Source organism: Quercus suber, unplaced genomic scaffold, assembly GCF_002906115.3.
Source record: "Quercus suber isolate HL8 unplaced genomic scaffold, Cork oak 2.0 scaffold_457, whole genome shotgun sequence".
NCBI lineage: Eukaryota > Viridiplantae > Streptophyta > Magnoliopsida > Fagales > Fagaceae > Quercus > Quercus suber.
In genome coordinates, this window is record NW_027069908.1 from 299633 (window position 1) to 319431 (window position 19799).

At 34.6% G+C, this 19799-nt stretch overlaps 1 long non-coding RNA gene across 1 annotated transcript; it reads left to right on the forward strand.

Annotated features, from left to right (window-relative positions):
* Positions 1-1604: 1604 nt before the first annotated feature.
* Positions 1605-5332, forward strand: LOC111987423 (uncharacterized). Its single transcript, XR_010624558.1, has 2 exons — positions 1605-1753; positions 4345-5332. It is a non-coding gene; the product is annotated as an uncharacterized LOC111987423 (long non-coding RNA).
* The last annotated feature ends 14467 nt before the right edge of the window (positions 5333-19799 follow it).

Below are 19799 nucleotides of genomic sequence, written 5' to 3' on the forward strand. Positions count from 1 at the left end.
GGTCTTTATTTATTTATTTATTTTTTTAATATCAGTTTCTTTTTTAATTTTCTTTAAATTCCGAAATTTATTATAAAAAAAAACAAATCGACATGGTTTTGGCTCAATTAATGGCAGTACATAACTTGAGTTTAACGAAATACCAAATTGACAACAATTGAAAGTTTAGATGACTGAAATGACAAAATTAAAAATTAAAAAATTGAAATGAAAAAGACTAAAAATTAGGGGACAAATTTTACATTTTTGCCTTTTCTAAATGACTGAGTACTTTTCTTACTTGCAAAAAAGTATTTCTCTCGTACAGCCCACTTTTCTCACACTTTGAACGAATCTTGTAACCATTCATTTTCCTAAAGATCATGATATTTTCCAACATATTCTCCCAGGCACCAATGAGGTCCTCTTCATACTCACCATCCAATGACTAAAATTAGCACTAAAGGTTTTCTGGGTCTTAAACATATGATTAAGATTTTTAAGAGCATTTTAATAAATACGTCATACAGTATCAGGCATCACTAAAGATATTGCCTTTATCATTAGAAATTCTCGATTAGTAAGGCTACGTTTGTTTTGTATGAAAATGATTTTAGGAAATCATTTTCCGTAAAATAGGCTGTTTGGTTGGTTTTGAAAATAGCATTTTTTGGAAATCAATTTCCTTTGACCGTGTAAAATATGGCTTTGACCCGGAAATAGTTTTACAGTTTTATTTTCCCTTCAAACCATTTCCGGAAAACGCAAAAGAGGGAGAGAACGAGAGAAAGAAGAGAGAAGGAGAGCTCGCCATCGCACTGGTCCAACGATCGCACCGGTCTTGCGCAGATCCTCGATCTCGCCATCGCACCGGTCTCGCGCCGATCGCAGCACCTTGCCATCGCACCTCGCCTTCGCCTCCGCTCGATCTCGCGATCTAGCCTTCGATCTTGCGATCTCGCCTTCGCACCACGCCATTACCTCCGCTCGATCTCACGATCTAGCCTTCGATCTTGCGATCTCGCCTTCGTTCTCGCACCGGCGAACCCAGAAGCCATCGTCGATCCAACCTCGAGCACCGCGCCAATTGAACCCAGAAGCTGTCGCCTTCGATCGTCTTCGATGCGAACCCAGAACCCAGAAGCGTCTGACCAGATTTGATATTTTTTTTCTTTGGTTTTGTTTTTGCTTTTGATTGCCTTACTGTGATTTTGAAAATTTTTGTGATAAAATTTGTTTGGATTGTGAGAAAATGGTTGAGAAATTGTGAAAAAATTGTAGGAAAATAGTATTTTCAGAATAGAACCAAACACATAAAAATATTTTCTACACACAATTTTCATAATGCAACCAAGCACTTAAAACTATTTTCCTTTCTTGAAAATAACATTTCTGAAAAATAACCTATTTTCCAAAAATTATTTTACGCAAACCAAACTGACCCTAAATTTCAATCACATATTTTCCCCTCACAATCAAAACTCTGCATGAGTGGGGTTCATTCTATTGTACCCCTTCTCTTTTTATGGAGAGTGCGGTACCCACGCAAAAATTTAGTGGATACCGAATACGGTAAGGCAAGTTAACGTATAAAAGCAAAAAATTAAAATAAAATAAATAATAGTACCAGATCTTTCCCAGTTCTGAAGGGATTGGTTCGCTCTTTCTAAGAAAATTGCCACCGGAGCTCCGCCCAACGAGGACCGAAAATGGCCTTGGCAGAGCACTTAGTGCTTGATCTCCGATAGAATTATCTTCTTGGACTCTCTCTAAGGTATAAAAATCGCAAAGCCTTCGTTATTATCTTCTTCTTCTTCTTCTTCTTTTTGAAAGATGATTGCTTTATCATATGACATATTGCTTATTAAAATTAGGTCTTCGTGTTTATTTTGTGTGTTTGCAAATGTGGGAGTTAGGGTTTTTGATTGTTTCAACATGGATTTTGGTTTTGAAGGTTTAGTAGAGGGGAAACAAAAATGGGGGATTGATGTTAATTAGCTTTCTTCGACTGACCTGTGTTTGGTTGCTGGGAAACCTGATCGATACAATAGAAAAGAAAGTGAATTTTTTATATTTGATTCCAATTGAGAAGATCGCCTTGGTTAGGTTAAATAATTGCATTGAGAGTGAAGTTTAATCTCTCAAGGGATAAAGAAGGAGGGGGTTCAAATCAAAGTTTCTTTAGGAAAATTTATATTTTTTCTTGGTTACAAAATTGGGTATTTGCTAAGAGATGAAATGTTTGGAGTTCTGTAATAACCTTGTTTCAGTGTTGTTTTCATCTGGAGTCGCTTCATGCAAATCTAACAAGCTGCCAACAAGCCCAAGCCTACAACAGGGAACATGCAACCAGCAATACTACATCAGATCAGAATAACAATGGAAAAACACCTGAACAAACAAGTCAAGGGCAAACCACAACCCAAACTCAAAGAACACAGCTAGGTTCAGGTTTACATGTTACAATCTATTTACAAATTTTTTACAGACATACTACACAGCTAACTAGGACTAATCTACCAGCAAGCAATAAAGTGCTAGCCCGGAATTCTTCCTTTCCAATCAAATCCTTAGACTTGAACACAACATCAGAAATACCCCACCTGATGCATATTTTGGTGTTGATACTAGACCTAGGATATGGTCCTTTACTTTCAATCCTTGCCTTCACCTATTTCCTTATAATACCAGCAATTTGACTCTCTGTTTTAACAGTTCCCAAATGCTTTATAGCATTTCTTTGTGCCCATATGTGGTATATACATGCACTAAAACCCAATCTGCACTCAATTCGGGTATTCACTCCTCACCCCTCAATTCTGAAAAAGATAAAGGATGTTGTTATCTCTTCAATAGCTTAAACTTTAAAACTTGTCTCCTTAACTTGAATGTGCCTAGAGACATTTGTAATTTGCTATGAATATTGGGGTAAATTTACCTAGTAGTTTGATAGTACACTGCAAGAGATTTTGATATTGAGATTATGTATCCGTTTGTTTCAACTTTTGAAGCCCAAAAGTTTCCTTTTCAAAAAAGCCAGCCCAAAAATAGTGTTTGGTGAGTATAAAATACAACTTTTTGGAAAAAGTTGCGTTTTATATTTGTGAAGAAATGCGCGTTTGAGTTTTGGAATAGCTTCAATCCATTTTGTAAAAGTTGGTATGGGCGTTTGATATATATCCGTTGGGGGTGAGTTCAATTACCAAAATTTCCCTTCAATAAAGGGCAAGGTGTCTTCTTCAGTGTCTCATGCACAGCCTCATTCCTTTCATCTCATCTCTTTGCTCTGTGCAAGCTAGCTCCCTCACGCCTCTCATCTCCTCTCAGCTCTGCCCTCTCCATGTCTCCTTGCGCGTAAGTCTCTCTTTTCTTTTGTCACTCGTTGAAAATCTTCTTCATCTTCTTCTTTTTTCTTCGTCTTCTTCAGCGGGCCTTCCTCTGTAATTTTTTTTTTTTTTTTTTTTATTTGTCTAATCTGATCTGAGAAATACATTTTGGAGGTAGAGTTTTGATCAACAAAATACCAAGCAACACCGATTTGCTACCAAAAACCACTAGGTACCAACACTGATCTGAATTTTTTTTTTTTTTTTTTACCTATCAAAATTTTTTTTCAGATCTTGTGTGCTTTGTTCTTGCTAAAGATCTATTTGTTCTCTTGCGGGTATAAAAAAATTTGTGGGTACATGCTTTGTAATTTTTTTTTTTTATTTTGTGGATGCTGTCTTAAGTTATGGATATCTTATTTGGGTATTTTAGAAATATAAAGAATGAGAAAGAAAGAAGAATTTTTAGAAGAAATATAAATATTTTTCATGCTAGTTGTCGTGGTTCTTGAGTATATGTGACATTCTGGAATATTGGGCTTGTTTGGTTGCTGCATGGTGAGGTGCTGTAGGTGTGCGGTGCGTGCTCTGCTGATGGGGCATGCATGTGTAGCTGCACACGCATGTCCCATCAGCAGCAGACACACCCCACATCAGCAGCCCACCACACCCCATCAGCACCCCACACAAGTTTTTGTGTTTTAATATTGATTATTAGTTATTTAATTATTTGGATTTATAAGGTTGTGGTTGAAAGTATTTTGCTTGATATGAATTTTCAAGTTTTAGTTATGTTATGAGGTTATATTTATTTTTATGTTTTCTAGTATTGAGTGGTTTTTAGTGTTTTTATATTTTTATATTTTTATATTTTTATATGTTTTTATATTTTTAAAAATCTGGGTCTATATTTTTATTTTTATGTTGCCTGCCACAAGTTTTTATATTTTTATGGGTTTTTAATGTTTTCAAGTTTTAGTCTTTCTAGTATTAAAAGGTGATTGGAGAGTGTGGGAACAATTGAGGAATCTTGACACAGGTTTAGGTTGGGATGCAGTGAAGGGAATGATTGCTGCTCCTGATGATTGGTGGAAGCGGAAGTTGAAGGTGAGTTGAGTATTTTATTAATATGTAGTTAGTTGGAGATTTTTTTTTTTTTAATATTATTGTTATATGAGTATATTACAATTACATTTTGTAGGAATTACCCAAAACTAAAAAATTTCGAGAGAAAGGTCCACAAAATCTAGAACAACTTGAAATAATGTTTAGGGATGTTGCAGCAACTGGGGTAACTACATGGACCCCTTCTTCAAATACACTCCCTCCAACAATGCCAAAAGAGGGTGTTGGTGATTCAGATGGTAGCTCCGAATTTAAGGATAACCAATGTGACATGAGTTTAGGCATTGATAATTTGCAGCAAGGACATACTAGTCAATCATGTAGTTCAGGACAAAAGCGAACTAGTGAATCAATACCCTTACAGAAGAAAAAGAAGAAGATAGGAGGAGCTGCAATGTTGGACAATCATATTAGTCAATTAATAACTGTATGTCAAAATAGGCATGAAGGTACTTCTCGAGAGTCACCAAGTTCAATTGATAATGTCATGGCGATTGTGAGAGCACTTCCTGGAGTGGATAGTAAGTTTGCAATTCAAGCTTCCATTATCTTACTAAAAAGGTCATATAGGGAGATGTTCCTAACTTTCAAGGGGCCAGAGTCACAGCTGGAGTGGCTACAAAAAATGATTTGTTTGAACCAAAAGAAGTGACCAACTTTATGTAGTACTCTGTATTAGCTCAGGACTAATATTAACTTTATGTTGTATTAGCTTACAACTAATATTAGTTTTATGTTGTATTAGTTATGTTGTATTAACTTTAAACTAAGTTATGTGATATTTAGTATTAGCTTTGGACTAATATATGTGTAATGTAAACATATTTGAAGCAACTGTTACAGTGTTATGTACTTGATGTTGAATTGTTTGATGTAGAGTTTGTTGATTATTATGTTGATTATATTAAGTATTAGCAATGGTTGATTATTTGTTACTTGTTGTGTAACTTAAACCAATATAGATGATTATAATGGTACTTATAAGAGTGACAATTTTATGGAACTATTAATGGATGGGGATTACAGAAATTACTATGATTATCATGATGGTGGTGATTATAACAATACTGACAATAATAATGATGGTGATAACAATGATGATGATGGTGGTGAGAGTAGTTACAGTGATGATGACAGTGACAGTGATTCTAATGATGATGATAATAATGAGGATTTTGATGAGGAGTTTAACTAGCTTGTGGCAGTTACCTGTGAAGCAGTTGTGACATATTTCAATAAATACATTAATAAGACTCCTTGTTATAATTCTGAATAAACATGGTGGGTTTGGGTGAGACGCTGCATGAAAGGTAATAAGAAATTGTGTTACATCATGTTTAGAATGAAAAAGGAAGTGTTTAGTAATTTGTGTCAAGTTTTATAACGTGACTATGGATTTCAACATTCAAGGAATATAAGGTTAGAAGAGTCAGTGGCAATCTGTTTATTGATACTTGGTCATGGAACATGTAGCCGAATGGTTCAAGAAATATTTTAGCATTTGGGTGAAACCATAAGTAGACATTTTGAGAAGATGATTACTCTGTTGGGTGCTCGCTTTTGCAGCTGCATATGTAAAGCCTTCTGATCCAACTTTTAGTGAAGTTCCAACCAAAATACGAGACCATCCAATTTATTGGCCACATTTCAAAGTATGTGTACTGTTGTATATTTGAATAAGTGTTATTGTCTTCAAGATAATACAATGCATGTGAAACTGAAAATTATTAATGTTTTTATTAGGATTGTATCGGTGTGATTGATGGCACACATATGACAGCGGTTGTACCTACTGAGAAGTCTATGCCATACTTTGGAAGAAAGGGATATCCAACCCAAAATGTGATGGTTGCATATGACTTTGATATGTTATTCACATTTGTTTTGCCTGGATGGGAAGGTGTAGCACACAACACTCACATTTTTCTTGATACTATTCGTAAAAGAAGTAACAACTTTCCGCACCCACCACTAGGTTTGTAATTGGTTAATCAATTGTTTATTATAATGACATATTGTGTGAGTGTGTTAATGCAATTGAATTTTTTTTTTCTAGGGAAATATTATGTAGTTGATTCTGGATACCCAATGGTGAAAGGCTATTTGGCACCATACAAAGGGATATCATACCATCTTCAAGACTTTTGAAGGAGAGGTGGAAGCCCTAGAACTGGAAATGAAAAATTTAATCATGCTCACTCATCTCTTCGATGTGTGATTGAGTGCACTTTTGGTGTGTGGAAGAATAAATAGAGAATTATCAGAAACATACCATCTTTTCCATTCCATATCCAAATACTTATTGTTTCTGCTCATATGGCTCTTCATAATTTTGTTAAACTAAATGATAGGGATGATAGGGGCTTCATAAACGGCAATCGAGATTCAATTTCTACAAGAGAACATAATAGTGAAGTAGGTAGCAGTTATGAGCAGAACTCAAGATCTTTAACAGGCCCTGCGATGGTGGTTTTTCGTGATTCTATTGCTAATTCCATTTGGGAGGATAATAATTAGTAGTTATCTTCTTTTTTTTTTTATAATATCATGTAGTAGAATTTAAACTTGGGTTATTGGTATGTATTTTATTACATTTTTTACATTTTTGTGTTGTACAATTTAAACTTGGATTATTGCTTCATGACGATGAAAATTATTTAGATTTAATTAATATTAATAAGAAGTCATTAATGGTAATAACAAATAATTATGACACTAAAAAAGAAAAATTGCCCAAACATTATTAAAATAATACCAATAATATATATTTATTATTATTATTTTAGTAAGTATATGAAGTAGTTGATTTTTAATAAGTATGAAATAAACTCTCTTATATATACAATGTTCTTTTTCGTAATTTATTTCTCAAACTGCCACTTTTATAAGTGCTAGCTAAACACTCAGTTTTTTCAAAAAACACTTTTTAACAGCTTTTACCAGACATTCAGCTTTTTGAAACTCCACTTTTTCATTATGCACTTTTTGAAAACTTCACTTTTTTCATTTTGCACTTTTACAAAAAGCTGAACCAAACTCACCCTACCTCTGAACCTGTGCTTCTACAAGAAGATTTCATATTTCTTTAGCCCAAAAGAAAAATTTTGGACTTTATTCTCTCTCTCTCAAATTTTCTTATTTCATAGAGCTACTCAAAAATTTTAATTTTTAATTTTTTTTAATGAAACAATTTTGATTTTGTTAATTTTTAATAGTGAGCAATTTATTGGGTTTAGTATAGAAGTTTTTGCTTCAATTCTCCTTCTTCCCTTGATATTTTTATACTTCGTCTTTTTGTTTGATTTGTTATTTTAATCATGCCATTTGTTGATTACGGGTTTGACTTTTGGGATATGTTTATAACATAAAAAGACCCCTTAAATAATTTTATTGATACTCCAGAGGAATGTTTCTAATTAAAAAGCTAGCTAAGTAAGATTTGATAACTTAAAATTTCCTCTACATCTGCATACAAGGCACCGTCACACTGGCACAGAGACACAAGTTCACCTGTGAGGCAGACTATTTTTGTGCCTTTGATTTTAGAATGCATTATATTTTTGTGCCTTTGATTTTAGAATGCATTATAATTAAATCGTCCGTATTTCAGTGATATCCATATACATCCAAATAAGATTGATACATGAATAGAATAACTTGCAAAAAAGGATTTGAGTTGATTCATATTCTATATATCTATCCAAACATCAGGTACTTGGAAGAAATATTGAGATAAGAGAAATGAGTTATTGAAAGTAGAAGTATGACATAGAAGCCTAAAAAATCAGTATAACTGTACAAGCAGAGATGAATGGTAGCAAGTTGCCTACAACTGAAACAAGAACAATTGGAATTACTTCAAAATGCCAAAAGCCTGATTTTTTTTTACTGAAAGGTATTAAATTATGTTGTTTCCCTTGTATTTTGACATTCCAACATTGGTAAATGTACTATTTAGTAGGAATCTTATGCTAAATGCTGTTGACAAGGGTGAAGTTACCTATGTATATTGTTCTGTGATCAGTGCTTCTTTCCCTTTTATGTTTTTTTTTTTTTTTTTTGCTCAATTCCCTTTATGTATTTATTACGGGGCTGGATGATATAGAGGGTTTTTTTTTTTTTTTTTTTCTTTTCTTAATTGTACTTATCAAAAAAAATTTCTGAAAAAGCTAGCAGTTGAAACAAGGTATGTCAAAATATTAAGTTGCAGGCCATTGACCAAAAGCAGTCAGGCGGATGATCAAAGCTCTAATAGTGTAGAGACTCTTAATTTGTAACTTTTTGTGTTTATTCAAAGTGATGCTCATGAGTCTTGCCTAGTTCTTGATTTATGTGTGTACTAAAGATTTAATGTGCCTTTTCTATTCAATGATAGACAATTCTATAATGTTTTAGAGGTGTTTTAATGGTAAAATAAAATCTCCAAATTTTCTGCCCCCTTCGTAATGCTAAAATTGTTTAAATTTTCATTTGAAGATGAGTTATGATGCGTCAAAAAGTTCAGTTATTTAGTCAAGTAGGCATTTAAGTTATGCATCATACCTTTGCAAGCTTGACTAAAATATAACTTGGTTTGACTTCAATGCATTATTGTGTCAACTATGCAAACTGAAGCCGATAACAACTGTAGGACAGGAGTATGCATGGGTTGTAGTTGACTTGTCGCACTCGAGGCTCTATTCAACAGCAATTATGGCTGGTCTTATAATGTTGACAATAGGATGGTTTTCTAATGGTCTATTTAGGAGTATATATTTGTTAGTATTGTTATCTTTTTAGTCAACAATGCTTCTTATTCACCACCCCCCCCCCCCCCCCCACCTCACATCGCCTTAAATCTAGTCATCATTATTGTAGCTAATTTGGCTGGATACAGTATGTTAGAGCCTCAGTTTGTTTTTTCCAAGTACAACTATAATTTTAGTCCTTATTTTTTAGAAGAGTAAAGTTCATCTTAAATTGGGTTTGACTTCTAAATGAAAAAAAAAAAATATATATATATATATACACACACATATGTAGCAAGGCCAGGGTTGTTCCCTTCAAGGGAATATTCAGTTGGAGAAGTTATGCTTCAATGTAAAATTATGCATCAGGCTATATTTGGTGCAACGTGCTTTGTTTTTATGCTGGTCAATGAAATGAATTTCTTTGGGTAATGATTGTTTATTAACAACTTGAATCTAGTCTATAAAGAACCTAGTTTAATCTTTTGGATCTTATTTGATAAAAATAGGTTTTTTTTTGGCTTGAACATCTTGTCCATATATGCTATTGAATTCTTGATAATTAAGTAGGTGGCAGAACAATTGATGATTATGCATGAAGAATACTTGCATATAAATCAATAGCTATTATAATATGTAAAGGAGTCTCAGGTGTAAGTTAAAAGCTTTTTTTCTCAAAGCAAAGAGGTAACCAGAGTTATAGCCATCATACTGAAATATTCTTTACTTCATGTCTTTGCTATGCATCTTCTAATGTCATATGGAGCAACATTTCATTCTTTAAGGTTTCTTTTTGTTGAAAATTAAAAAAGTTTTGATGCCATGTTAGAAGATTCAAGTTACAATGTAAAATAAGAGGTTGAGACTGATTAAGTTTTGAAAGTATTGAATTTCTTATGGAAACAAGGTCAATTGGGTTACACACGTGTTTGGCCGGTAAGTCCAACTTTTTTGATTTCTTAACGATTAATTACATGTGTTTCTTGATTAATTGTCCTAGTTTAGTTGATGTGTTTTTTTATCATCCTCTCATTCAAAAAAAAAAAAATTTCTCTGCATTGTATATCATTTTCATTAGACAACACTAGTATTTATAGAGGTAGAGAGTTAATAGGCACTATAGTTTCATATTGTTCAACCAATTTTTGGGTTCATTTTGATGATAGTACGTTCTAAAATAAATTTGCTATAGGCCACCTTTAGTGCATAATTTGGTATATCCTATGTCACTATGAAACCTGCATATTGGAAGGCCTAAGTTAAGTTTTACTTTGTGTTTTTGTTCTTGCAAATAAACTAGGTATACTATTGTTTTTTTTTTTTTTTTTAAGAAAAGAAAAGGGGGCCAGTTAAAAATTTATTGCGTGAGTGGAAGTGTGATGTAATCGGCCTTCAAGAGACTAAGCTTACTAGCTTGGACAGACAAATGGTTGGCAGCTCTTGGAGTTGTCCTTATGTGGATTGGGTGGCTTTAGATGCTGTTCAGACGGCTGGTGGGGTTTTGATGATGTGGGATATGAGGGTCTTAGAGAGGTTGGAGTTTATGATGGGTTCCTTTTCTGTGTCTATTCGATGGAAAGGGGTGGGGGATGGCTTTAGTTGGGCGTGTTCTAGGGTTTATGGCCCAATTGACAATAATGTGAGGGGGCTAATATGGGACGAGTTGGTTGGTATTCAGCAATACTGGAACGTCTCATGGTGTTGCATTAGGGATTTTAATATTATCCATTTCCCGAGTGAAAGATCGGGTAATTCTCGTCTCACTCCGGCCATGGAACTTTTTTTGGAGTTCATTGAGGACCTTAATTTGATAGATTTGCCTCTGGAGGGAGGGAGATATGCCTAGTCTAGCAGCTTAAATCAGCCTTCGATGTCTAGGATAAATAGAGTTTTGGTGTCTCGCGATTGGGAGGAGCATTATCCGGATGTGATCCAGCAGATTTTACCTCGCCCTGTTTCAGACCATTTCCCAATTCTAGTGGAGGTAGGGGGAATGGCGAGGGGGAAAACTCCGTTTAGGTTTGAGAATATGTGGTTAAAGACGGATGGGTTCACTGATAGAGTTCATTCTTGGTGGAATCGACATTCTTTCTCTGGTACTCCTAGTTTTGTGTTTGCCAAAAAATTGAAGGCCTTGAAAGAAGATATCATTCAATGGAACTGTTCAGAGTTTGGTCATGTCAGGCAAAAGTCACAATTACTAGAGGCAATGAAATTGCTAGGCCAAGGAAGGGGAGTTTGGCCTCTCTGATGCTGAGTCTTGTGAGAGAGTTGTGATGAGATCTGAAGTAAAGAATCTTCTCTCTTTGGAAGAAATCTCATGGAGACAGAAATCAAGAATGTTATGGATTAAGGAAGGAGACAATAATACTAAATTCTTCCATAAGGTGGCTAATTCCCATAGAAGGCTTAACCATCTTAGTTTTTTGGAGGTGGATAAGGTGATTTATGAGGAGGAGTCCGAGGTGGCTACCCAAGTGGTACAATTTTATAAAAATTTGTATCAGGAGACAGAGGAGTGGAGGCCTTTTGTGGAAGGTTTGGAATTTGATTAGATAGACGGGTCGGAGAGGGGCTGGCTTGAAAGGAGGTTTGAGAGGGAGGAGATTCTTCTAGCTGTCAATGAGTTGGCTGGAAATAAAGCTCTAGGTCCAGATGATTTCTCTATGGCCTTTTTTTACCATTGTTAGAGAGTGGTGGAAAGAGATGTTCTAGCAGTTTTTGAGGAGTTTTATCTCCACCGTAAGTTTGAGAAATCTTTGAACGCTACTTTCATAGCATTAAAGAAGAATGATACTTCCAATATTCGAGATTTCAGGCCTATTAGCTTGGTGGGGAGCTTGTACAAGATCTTGTCTAAGGTTTTGGTAAATCGTTTGAAGCTGGTTTTAGATCAACTAATCTCTGAGTTTCAGAATAGTTTTGTGGGAGGTAGACAGATTCTTGACTCAGTTCTTATTGCCAATGAGTGTGTTGATAGTTAATTGAAGAGTAAGACTCCGGGGGTTATTTGTAAGCTAGACATTGAGAAAGCTTATGATCACATGAATTAGGAGGCTCTTCTAGATCTATTGAAGAGAATGGGCTTTAGGGAGAAGTGGTGTAGATGGATTCGCACTTATATTTCAACTGTCCAGTTCTCTATTTTGGTTAATAGGGAGAAGTGGTGGGGAGCTTGTACAAGATCTTGTCTAAGGTTTTGGTAAATCGTTTGAAGCTGGTTTTAGATCAACTAATCTGTGAGTTTCAGAATAGTTTTGTGGGAGGTAGACAGATTCTTGACTCAGTTCTTATTGCCAATGAGTGTATTGATAGTTAATTGAAGAGTAAGACTCCGGGGGTTATTTGTAAGCTAGACATTGAGAAAGCTTATGATCACATGAATTAGGAGGCTCTTCTAGATCTATTGAAGAGAATGGGCTTTAGGGAGAAGTGGTGTAGATGGATTCGCACTTATATTTCAACTGTCCAGTTCTCTATTTTGGTTAATAGGGCTCCAACTGACTTTTTTAGGAGCACAAGGGGTTTAAGACAAGGGGACCCGTTATCTCCTATGCTGTTTTTGGTTATAATGGAGGTTTTAAGCAGGATGTTGAAAAGAGTTGAAGATGCTGGCTTGATCAGGGGTTTTAAGGCTGATGGTAGATGAGGGGAAGGGGAATGTGTCTCGCATCTCTTGTTTGTGGATGATACTATTCTGTTTTATGGTGCGGAAGTGGAGCAAATCCTTCATGTTCGAATGCTTCTCCTTTGTTTTCAGGCTGTGACAGCTTTGAAGGTTAATGTCTTGAAGAGCGAGATGGTTCCAATTGGGGAGGTTAATAATTTGCATGCATTGGCAGAGATTCTAGGTTGTAGGATTGGGACTTTGCCTATGACCTATCTTGATATGTCGTTGGGGGCTTTCCATAAGTCCCCCTCTATTTGGAATCCTATCTTGGAGAAAATTAAGCAGAAATTGGCTGGGTGGAAGAAGTTGTATTTGTCAAAAGGTAGAAGACTGATGTTGCTTAAGAGTACGCTAGCTAGCCCCCCTACTTATTATTTATCTCTTTTTACCATCCCTTCGCATGTGGCTAATAAGATTGAAAAGATGCAAAGGGACTTCTTATGGGGGGATTCGAAGGCTCATTTGGTGGGGGTGGGATAAGGTGTGTGCTCCTAAGGCAAATGGTGGTTTGGGAGTAAGGAAAATAACTACTTTTAATAAAGCCTTACTAGGAAAATGGTTATGGCAGTTTGGGGTTGAGGAGACTCGTCTTTGGAGGAGGGTTGTAGCTTTGAAGTTTGGAGAAGAGTGGGGGGGATGGTCTTCTAAGCTGGGTAGGGGTGTCCACGGGTGTGGTTTATGGAGAAGTGTCCGAAAAGGTTAGGAGGTGTTTAGTAAATGCATTCAATTTGAGGTAGGGGTGGGAGATAGAGTGACGTTTTGGACAGATAGGTGGTGTGGGGAATTTCCATTCCATCCATCCTTCCTAGTAGTGTATGGGATTACTTATAATAAAGAGGCATCTGTGGCCTCGTCTCTCGAAAGGTTGGGGACTGAGGCTCGAGAAGCTGGAATGTTCGTTTACTTAAGGATCCAAATGATTGGGAGTTGGGTGAGGTGGAGGAATTCCTTCATACCTTGGGCTCTAATTTACCTCAATCTAAACATGGAGACCATATGAGGTGGAAGTTGTCGAAGAAGGGGGATTTTGACATCCGCTCGTTCTATAATAAGCTTCGTAGTCGCTCACCTATTATCTTCCCTTGGAAAGGTATTTGGAAGGTTAAGGCTCCTCCGTGCGTCTCTTTCTTTGTTTGGACTACAACTTGGGAGAAGATTCTTACAGGGAACAATCTACGGGGTAGAGGCTTTGATTTTGTTGATTGGTGCATTATGTGTCGTTGTAATGGGGAGACAATGAATCATTTGCTACTCCATTGTGAAAAAGCTTATCAGCTGTGGAGCTTGATTTTTAGATCTTTTGGGATTTCTTGGGCTTTGCCAAGATCGGTTGCAGATATGCTTTTTGGTTGGTGGAATTGGTTGGGAAAGCACTCTTCTAGCATTTCGAATTTAGTTCCATTGTGCCTTATGTGGTGTATTTGGAGGGAGCGAAACTGGCGAACTTTTGAGGACATGGACAAATCCGATGACCAGTTGATCGCTTTTTTTGTGGCTCTCTTTTTGATTGGTCTAGGGCTTAGGGACTCACCTCTAGTGATTCTCTCCCTTTGTTCCTTAATTCTCTCCTTTGTTCTTAGTTCTTTGCTAGTTGTTGTTTGTTTTGTTGTTTTTTTTTCATGTTTGTTTCCTTCTCTGTACTCCTAGTTTTGCCTTATGTTTTTTTCATGAGGTAGCTTCTTGAATATACATCTTTCTTACTTATCAAAAAAAATATATATATATATATATATTTGTCCTCTATGGCAAGAGAGGTAAGTTTGATTTTTTATTCTTCTATGTTGTTTATTGTTTGTGCATGTGTGGGCTGCTCTTAATGTATCTTGACTTCATGCACTTTTTTTCAGGTTCAGTATCAGTTAAATCAACTTTCAGACAAAAACAAAGACTACGTTGTTGCTAAACATCAAAATTTGTTGAGTTCTTCCAATTTTCTATTTGTAGTAGGCCTTTTCCTTCTCCTTCTGAAGAGGCAACCAAATCATCCAAATTCCAACAATAGGATTTAGTAACTTGAACTTCAAAAAATAAGCTTCTGGTGTTTAATGATTGTCTTGGTTGTTTTAATAATTGGTCTTTGCAAGGATCACTCTATGTAGGGTTTAAAAAGAAGGCATGGCAAGTGCTTGAGGAAATTCCTTGTAGAATTTCAAATGGGGGTTTCTCAATTCAATTTTCAATTAGTTATATGATAAATTCATATTTTGCAAGTCCAAGTTATGACTAATAGCAAATTATTAGTTGGCTATGATGATAGATTTTTAGTCATCATCTTGTTAATTGGATTATCAATGGCTTTTTCATTATCTCGTGTATTTCATAAAAATGTTACTAAAATTAAAATGCAGAAAGTATAAGAAAAATAATAATTGGAAAAAATATTTTATGATCTTAAATCCAAATCTAAATCTAAATTCAAATTTGGGTATTCAAATAATGAATTTCAAATCATTTGTTGTATAAAAAGACTCAAACAAGGAATTTTAAAATCAATGGATTTCAAATCAAGACATTTTAAATCCATTGATTTAAAATCCAAATTCAAACCCAAATATTGTCATCCAAACACAACTTTATTTTATTATATATATATATATATATATATATATATTTTTTTTTTTTGGTGGGAATTTCAAAATAAAACTTAAAAAATTTTAAAATCATAAGGTTTGGGTCAACACTAGGGCATTAAGTTGTGGTACTATCTACTAAATATATTCGTTAAGACAAACCTCCCACATGCATGTATAAATACATGCATGTGTGTGTGCGCGCTAGATATTTAAAAAAAGAAAAAGAAAAAAAGAAACATATCATATTTTAAATTTCAATGAGTATACAACAAAATACAACTTAAAGACAAAAGAAAAATTTATAGGTTCCACCGAGACTTTTGAGGGGGGAAAGCAAGTAAAGTGATTATATAAAATTTTATTGTCATTTTGGTCTTGCAAATAAAGGCTTTAAGGGGTATTTTAGTCATTTTTTAAATTTCAAAGGTCTTTTGGTTATTTTTTAGGTTTCAGTGATATTTTGGTAATTTTCTAGGCTTAAGGGTATTACTACGCTCATTTTTTAGGTTTTGGGGGCATTACAAACATTTTTAGGTTCTAAGGGTCTTTTAGTTATTTTTTAGGTTTTAGAGTTATTTTGGTCATTTTTTAGGTTTCAGGGTCATTTCTGTCATTTTTTTTAGCTTCTAAAGGTATTTTAGTAATTTTAGAAGGTTTCAGGGGGTATTTTGGTCATTTTTTAGGTTTCAAGAGTATTTCAGTCATTTTTTAGATTTCAAGTATATTACGGTCATTTTTTAGGTTTCAGGGCCATTTTGGTCATTTTTAGGTTCTAAGGGTATTTTGGTCAGTTTCTAGGTTTCCAGCTTATTTCGGTCATTTTTTAAGTTCTGTGGGTATTTCGGTCAATTTTTAAGTTTCAGGTGCATTACGATTGCTCTTTAAGTTCTAAGGGTATTTTAGTCACTTTTTAGGTTACGTTACAAGGTCATTTTGGTCATTTTCTAAGTTTTAGGGTCATTTATGTCATTTTTTAAGTTCTAAGGGTATTAGAGGGTATTTTGGTCATTTTATAGGTTCTAAGGGTATATCAGTCATTTTATAGGTTTTAAAGGTATCCTGGTCATTTTTGAGAGTTTCGAGGGTATTTTTGTTACATGTGATGTTGGTACTACCTAATATGACAATGAAACCATCAAATGTGAAGAAAAAATAAATAAATAAAAAAGGAACCATTGAATGTGATAAAAGTATGGTCACATGTAATGTTAATACTGCCCAATGTGATGATGGAACTATAGAGACAAAAAAATAAGGGTATAATTGAATGTGGTAAAAGTATAGTCATATGTGATGTTGATACTGCCTAATGTGATAATGGAACCATCAAATGTGACAAAAATAAGAGAACCATCGAATATGCCTTTTGGTAAATTTCTTATTAGTTTATTATTGGGCCTACCATTGATGTCATTTTTTTTACTTACTAATAACCACTTATCACAATAGCAATTTGTAAAAAAATTTGTAACTCTATCATTTTTTCCTCTTTCAAAAGCTATAATTTTTTTTAAAAGATCTAAAATCTAAAACAAAAAAAAAAAAAAAAAATCCAAAAAATTAGCTCAACAACAAAAATTACCAAAAGGCATATTCGATGGTTCTCTTATTTTTGTCACATTTGATGGTTCCATTATCACATTAGGCAGTATGAACATCACATATGACTATACTTTTACCACATTCAATTATACCCTTATTTTTTTGTCTCTATAGTTCCATCATCACATTGGGCAGTATTAACATTACATGTGACCATACTTTTATCACATTCAATGGTTCCTTTTTTATTTATTTATTTTTTCTTCACATTTGATGGTTTCATTGTCATATTAGGTAGTACCAACATCACATGTAACAAAAATACCCTCGAAACTCTCAAAAATGACCAGGATACCTTTAAAACCTATAAAATGACTGATATACCCTTAGAACCTATAAAATGACCAAAATACCCTCTAATACCCTTAGAACTTAAAAAATGACATAAATGACCCTAAAACTTAGAAAATGACCAAAATGACCTTGTAACGTAACCTAAAAAGTGACTAAAATACCCTTAGAACTTAAAGAGCAATCGTAATGCACCTGAAACTTAAAAATTGACCGAAATACCCACAGAACTTAAAAAATGACCGAAATAAGCTGGAAACCTAGAAACTGACCAAAATACCCTTAGAACCTAAAAATGACCAAAATGGCCCTGAAACCTAAAAAATGACCGTAATATACTTGAAATCTAAAAAATGACTGAAATACTCTTGAAACCTAAAAAATGACCAAAATACCCCCTGAAACCTTCTAAAATTACTAAAATACCTTTAGAAGCTAAAAAAAATGACAGAAATGACCCTGAAACCTAAAAAATGNTTAACAATTCCATTGCATTGGTTAAAGATAACTTATATTCGTATTTGGCGCTATATTTTAAATTTATTTTTTGTGGTTGATACTTTGACTCAACCAAACTAATTTAATTTTCTTTAATTTGGTTTGTAAATTTCAATTTAGCTGTTCTCTTCTCTAATAAATTAGTAAGTTCAAATTGCTATAGACAATGATGAACGAATACATACTTAAGGTGATAAAGACAAGGATGACATTCATGCTGGGTAATTCTAGGTTACTCCTTTTTTTTTTTTTTTTTTTTTTGGGTTCGGTACCTATTAGTAGGCAACTAGCTATACCAGGTTATCAAAATATCACATTTGAGTTGCCTACTAATAGGTACCGAACCCAAAAAAAAAAAAAAAAAAAAAAGGAGTAACCTAGAATTACCCAGCATGAATGTCATCCTTGTCTTTATCACCTTAAGTATGTATTCGTTCATCATTGTCTATAGCAATTTGAACTTACTAATTTATTAGAGAAGAGAACAGCTAAATTGAAATTTACAAACCAAATTAAAGAAAATTAAATTAGTTTGGTTGAGTCAAAGTATCAACCACAAAAAATAAATTTAAAATATAGCGCCAAATACGAATATAAGTTATCTTTAACCAATGCAATGGAATTGTTAACATTGTGACTTAATTCATAGAATTTTATTGACAAGCAATATCAGGTATACACGAATACCCAATCAAAGCCCCAATCATATTATCCATAGAATTGCATTGATAAGCAATAGCAGCTATACAAAGTACAAACACTCGACCAAAGCACCAAACATAAAAAAGGAATTATTTTGGAGTTTTAGCTATTGCAGGGTTTTGGGTGAATGTTCAGCTATGCTTTAATGCTGTTAATATTAACCATGGAAATGCTGCTACATGATTTTTTTTTTTTTTTTGCCACTTGCAAACGAGTGGGGGATGGGGGTTTTGAACTTAGGTTCTCCTTGTGAAAATATCCACAGCTTTTTCACTGCTCAAGTGTTCCCATAGACCATCTGATGCAAATATAAGGAAAGAATCATTTGGTTGGAGTTGATGCGAAATAATAGTTGGGGTGGCAGACATGATTGGCATGTCCATTGGCTCAGGAAGTCTAAATTTTGCATTAGTAAATCAGTATATGTAGAAGCAAGAAGCAATAAATATGTAGTGGTTTCTCCAATCCTCAAGTATTCGTCTATGAAATCAGCCGACACTCCATAAGTAAGCATTGGGTTTAAAGTTAAAAAAATATGACTTTTAGGTTTGAATTTACCATTGGGTTTAAAGTTTAAAAATACGGTGGTCGGAGACATCGATTCGGCGGCGATTGTCGGAGCCACTATTACAACAATTGGCCCATCGGTGATGGCGGTACAATGGTCAAAGACACCAATCCGGTGGGCGGTCACCAAAGCCACTATTTTGGTAGTTTGGGCATCGGCGGCGTTTGTCGAAGCCACTATTTTAATAATGCTGCTACATGATATTTGTTTTATTTATTTATTTATTTTGCCACTTGCAAACGAGTGGGGGATGGGGTTTTTGAACTTAGGTTCTCCTTGTGAAAATATCCACAGCTTTTTCATTGCTCAAGTGTTCCCATAGACCATCTGATGCAAATATAAGGAAAGAATCATTTGGTTGGAGTTGATGCGAAATAATAGTTGGGGTGGCAGACATGATTGGCATGTCCATTGGCTCAGGAAGTCTAAATTTTGCATTAGTAAATCAGTATATGTAGAAGCAAGAAGCAAGAAATATGTAGTGGTTTCTCCAATCCTCAAGTATTCGTCTATGAAATCAGTCGACACTCCATAAGTAAGCATTGGATTTAAAGTTAAAAAAATATGACTTTTAGGTTTGAATTTACCATTGGGTTTAAAGTTTAAAAATACGGTGGTTGGAGACATCGATTCGGCGGCGGTCGTCGGAGCCACTATTACAACAATTGGCCCATCGATGATGGCGGTACAATGGTCAAAGACACCAATCCGGTGGGCGGTCACCAAAGCCACTATTTT